The sequence below is a fragment of the Bactrocera tryoni genome, unplaced genomic scaffold, assembly GCF_016617805.1.
Source record: "Bactrocera tryoni isolate S06 unplaced genomic scaffold, CSIRO_BtryS06_freeze2 scaffold_7, whole genome shotgun sequence".
Taxonomy (NCBI): domain Eukaryota; kingdom Metazoa; phylum Arthropoda; class Insecta; order Diptera; family Tephritidae; genus Bactrocera; species Bactrocera tryoni.
The window spans coordinates 12,901,706-12,907,660 of NW_024396366.1; the positions used below are offsets into that span (position 1 = coordinate 12,901,706).

General features: G+C 38.4%; 1 pseudogene; it reads right to left on the reverse strand.

Annotated features, from left to right (window-relative positions):
* Nucleotides 1–4,186: 4,186 nt before the first annotated feature.
* LOC120781625 lies at nt 4,187–5,721 on the reverse strand (annotated as a pseudogene).
* Nucleotides 5,722–5,955: the final 234 nt, after the last annotated feature.

Consider the following 5,955-nt stretch of genomic DNA (forward strand, 5'->3'; position numbering starts at 1 on the left):
CAAGACGCTTTGGAAAGATTCGGCTTTCGTGTCTGCTCCATTTTTTAGTTCTAAAAGAAGGTCTCCTTTGAGTGTTTTCCGAACATAGGTTACGTTCGAACCCAATTCCTCAAGCCCACTGTCACTCTTTATTTTCCGCAGAATATCTGCATACGACGCCCCTTCTTTCTTCGTGATAATGATTGCATCCGGCTTTGTTTTTATTTTCTTTTCTGTCGGTTTCCTCTTTTTAACCACGTCTGTCCATCTTTCATTTGCGTTTGGGAGTATCGTGGTATCCTTTTGGGTGTTTTTTACTGCTCCACCATACGACAATTGCTCCTTTTCAGCTACGTTTTTTGGCTTTTTTGTGGGTGGTAAAAAGCCTGATGCCTCTCGCATTCTCTTTGGGGTGTTATCATCTCTATCAATAGTGACTTGGGATGATTTTCCTATTATCACTCTTCTCGGTGGGTTTTCTACTTTTTCCGATTTTGCGTGTAACGCCACTATACTGCTCACAAGTTCGCGCATGGTTTGGTTAATGTGCCTTTGACCGGCCATCATGCTCTCCAATTCTTTTATTTTTTTGCCCAGTTTGCTAAAAAAGCTGACCGTTTCTCCCTTTTGCAATTCCTCACGCTTATTCTCCTTGCTTACTCGATCGGCAGTATCACATTTCTCCTTTGATCCAGCAGCGGTGGGTTCCTCATTTTTACCAATAGGCGGTGTTCTCAATATTTTCGAAATCCTTCGGAAAGGATTATCCGGTGTTTGCCCAATACTATTTTCGGAGGCCATACCTCAGCGTGAAAAATAGTTTGGTAACACCCTCGATGTGTACGTTCAGTACCTAACTTTACTGTCTAATTTAAAACTAGAATAGTTGGCAATGCGAAAACCAAAGGAAAAAAGGAACAGCTGATACTTGTGTTTGGGATGGTTGGCAATGCACCAACCAAAAGAAAAAACGAAAACACGAGGAGGGGAACAGCTGATAGATCGCAAAACAAAGAAAACAAAACGGCAGAATAATAAAAATACAAATTAAGTGCACACTCCTGTAAGGGGAAATAATTGTATTTATTTTCACAAATTGGCGCGGAAAAAAAGCCCAAAGGTAGGTGCAAATGATTATATATTATTAAAAATCGAAGTGTACTTATCTTTTTCTTTAGGCCTGATGTCCACTTGGGTGGTTTAACCTCTCTGGACGTCCCACACAAAAAAGAACTATCTTTTCCCAATACACTACTGAATTTGCTATGTAATTTGAGGATCACAAAATAAACACGTCTACTTCACTCTATGCTACAGCGCATGCATGTTGGTGGGTCTTATTGCATATGTGTGTGTGGGTAAAATACATAGTTTAAGATGTAGTTTTAGGTTAATTTTTCCATTTTTATTTATGCACTTCAAATATGCATACTCTAGCACGACCACCGGGGACAACACTAACTAGCTTTTTCGAGTTGTCTGAAAACGATGAATTTGCAAGAACATTGCTATATTCCGAAATACCACAATATTTCACTTGGAATCCATCATCGAAAACATTTCAACGACGAAAGCAAGGGGAGCGTGTTGACGGTTATCCAAATGCCCGTAAAACCGATGCCATAAGACGCATTTACACCACCCATCCGAACAACGCCGAATGTTTTTATTTGCGTCTGCTATTAGTCAACGTGCGCGGACCAAGATCATTTGATGATATGAAAACTGTTGACGGTCAGTTGTGTGCGACGTATCGTGAAGCATGTCAGCGATTGCATTTGTTAGAAGATGATATGCATTGGGACACCGCACTTCATGACGCATCACTCACATCTCATACAAAACAAATACGCGTACTATTCGCCATAATAGCATCTACATGCCTTCCGTCAAATCCGCAATAACTGTGGAATAAGTACAAAGACTGCATGACCGAGGACTTATTAATTTTGGCGCGTAATCGAGCATCGGACGCAGACTTGCTATATACATTACAAATGTATAATTCTGCTTTGATATTGGTTGAAGATCTGTGCCTTACAATTGCGAATAAGCCATTAGCGCAACTTGGCATTACTGCGCCCAGTCATTGACCATGAGCTTCAACGTGAACAACAATATGATTGCAATGAATTGTGTGCTTTCATACAAGCTAACATTACCAAAGTGAATATTCAGAAGAAAAATGCTTATGATAAGATTATACGAGCGGTTGACAATAACGCCGGTGGATTCTACTTTCTTGATGCGCCCGGTGGTACAGGGAAAACGTCTCTGATCTCTTTGATTCTTTCTACTATACGGTCACAGCAGATATTTGCGGTGGCAATTGTTTCGTCAGGCATCGCTGCTACTCTACTTGGTGGCGGCCGAACAGCACATTCTGCGTTGAAATTACCGTTGAACATCCAAGTCGTTGAAGCACCAACGTGCAACATATCGAGGAATTCAACAATGGCAAAAGTTTTGCGAGGAGCTGGAATAGTTCTATGGGATGAGTGCCTAATGCAAGATTTACGCCAAAAACAACAAATTTTTGGCGGAGCATTAGTCTTATTATCCGGCGATTTTCGGCAAACTTTGTCAGTCATTCCTCGATCAACTCCTGCCGACGAAATAAACGTATGTTTAAAATCGTCAGTTTTGTGGAGACATGTTCAAAGGCTGACTCTTACCATAAACATGCGAGTCCAATTGCAAAATGATCGATCCGCAGCGACGTTTTTGAAGCAGTTGTTGGACATTGGCGAAGGCAAAATACCAATCGATGATACCGGTTTGATCACATTGCCGAACAACTTTTGTACACTTTTACAATCGAAAAAAGAATTGATTGAAAGTGTATTTCCGAATATTGTTCAACACTATCAACGCCACGATTATTTAAGTGAACGCGCAATATTGGCACCGAAAAATGTACACGTCAACGAAATCAATTTTGCCATTCAAGAAAAACTGCCATGAGAAGCTACAACATATATGTACATCGATTGATAGCGTTTTAAATCAAGATGAAGTAGTCAATTATCCAAATGAATTCTTGAATTCTTTGGATGCCCCCGGTCTGCCACCGCATCGTTTGGTCCTGAAAGTCGGTTCACCCATTATACTTCTACGAAATCTGAAGCCACCGACTTTGTGTAATGGCACAAGACTTTCAGTCAAAAAATTGTGGCCAAATTTGATTGAAGCAACAATACTAAATGGCAAGGCAGCAGGTGAAGTTGTACTCTTACCACGCATTCCCACGATTTCAACGGACATGCCGTTTGAATTTAAGCGCTTGCAGTTCCCAGTAAGTCTTGCCTTTGCGATGACCATCAACAAATCGCAAGGGCAAACGTTTCAAGTGTGCGGCGTCAATTTGGAAGAACCGTGCTTCTCTCACGGCCAATTGTTCGTCGCATGCTCGAGAGTGGCAACACCAAGGTGCTTATTCATTTACGCGCCAGGTGGAAAAACCAAAAATGTTGTATACCAATATATTTTATAAATGTTGTATAAATAAGTAACAGTTTTACAACAATAAATAAAACACAAAGTAAAAACCCTTAAGAGTTTTAATCGATTTAGGTGTAGCGAAACGCACAGGGTAACAGCTAGTTTAACATAAATCATTCAACATAATTTTGAAAGACACACAATTTAAGCTGTTAAGTAATAACGCGAAGGGTTCGGTTATAAAAATTGTAGTCCGCTCTGGTTGCCCAGAACACCTTTATTTATAAAATTCCTTATCCTAATTCATGTATGCACCACATGCAGAGTGCATACACATATCTTAATACTAATCTACTGTACATACGGAAGTATGTACATATATCTTAAGCATAAATGTTCATAATGGCATACATACGTTTTTCTTATCCTTTAATAGTTTAGCAGGCTTATCTTCGCCAGTGTTCAGGCAGTACAAAGTAAATACATAAACAAACGCATAGAGATACATACATACATTTATATGCAATACGTATGCACTCAACAATTAACAAACAAAGATATGTATTTACTTACGATAACATATTGACCTAAGATATGCATTTAGGCAATTGAATACAAATGTGCATATGCACTTGAAAACAACCCCATACCATGTAGCATTGCAATGGGTATTTGTACATACATATTTATATTTAGGACTATGCTTTTATATTTTAGCGATGATGCATATAAATATTTGAAATATGATATCTGTTTCTATACAGATTTACAAAAATATCTCATTTACAATTGTAGCCGTTAAGAACTGTTCAGAAATCTGAACATACTGCCCACGTTGAAGTGTTTACACTTCAAAATAATTCAAGTATTTATAAATCTTGGGCATATTTATTACATTTTTCTTTACAAGATTTGCGGATCGAACTCGTAATAATTTTTCTAATATATTTCCAATTTTTATTGTATACAATTTAAATTTTTAATATTAATAATTAATTTCGTAAGATATATCTTCCTAGCGGAAATGAGTGCCTTAGTGTCTTGCTGAATTACAGTTGCGTTGTAGGACTAGTGTAACGATGACTGCACCAACAATTAATATAATTAGGTTGTCAGTATTCATGACGTAATGCACCATATTATGCCATTCTAAGTCCAAGTGTTTCGAACTTAATCACGGGACTTTTCAGGTCGTATGCCCAATTTCTCCAAGTGTAAACTGGTGATCTCTTCGTCGAGTATTTTCGGCAACATATGCAAATCTATGTTGTATTTGTCAGCCTTGATCCACAATTCGATTTGTGCCACCACTTGATTTCTGAACGAGTTGAACATCTCAAGCTGGGATGACCGTGCGCGAAGCCCAAATTTACCAGACGTCCTTCCTTTTGGTAAAACAAAATAATTACCATTGGATAGTGTATAACGATAGACTTGGAGTTTGATAATAATTTTCTCTTTGGCGTTGCATTCAAAAATGCGACGTCGATTTCACAATCGAAATTACCAATATTACAAACGATCGTATCGTCGGGCATGTGTTCAAAATGTGCGCCAGTAATAATGCCCTTGCAAACAGTTGTTGTTACGAAGATAATAGCTTCTTTGTATGTTTGCTCCATGGTGGTTACTTCATAGCCGCTTGCAAGGCAATGATATAATCTTTTTCGGTGAGAATAACGATTCCGCCGAAACAACGCAGAGGTTATACACAACTTTTGCCAATATCATATAACCAGCAACACAGCACACTTTGCCAGCAATCATCACATCGGTGGGCCGTTTTATACCATCAATTAACTACTCGCGATAACCAAAAGATTATAGAATGTACTCTTGCCACCGAGTCGTTGACGTTGATGGCTGGCGCACCGATACGTCTCTCTTTCACCAATTTATATAAATTGTGTACATGGGTTGTAGATTCTTCGTTCAAATCCTTGACGCCCTTCGGGTATTGTGGGCACTTTTCATGCACTGAGTTGGTCAATTTACCACCATTATCGAAAATCAAGTTCACAAGCTGACCATCTGAGAACAGTAAGGTCAGTTCAATACTTCATAAGTATTCTTCATTCATCATCTTTTGAAGGGTGACACTGACCTAGTCTTCCTTTTATCCTCCTCCCCGTGAACGCGATGATGTCGTGAGGCTGTTCAATAAGTATTTGTTGTGCAGCTGCTGAATCATTGAGTTCACTTGTTGAGTATTTTAAATATTTCAGTGAATTTGGTATTTGCTGCCTTTCAACCAAATATTGAACTAGATCGATGTGGACAATTCTATCCCACGCTGTCCAAGTCAACCCAACCGGCACTCTTTTCAAAAAATACTTCAGAAATATTTTTTTTTTAAATATATTATATCTAAACATTTACAACATAGTAAAACTATAAGTAAATTTAACAAAATAAATATAAGGTTATTCTTTTTCTTCTCTTTTAGCTCGAGTCGACCGCATCTCTTTTTATTAATTATTTGAATATTTTTTCTTCAGTAGGAAAAGGGTAAACAATGTGCATCGCTCTTTACGA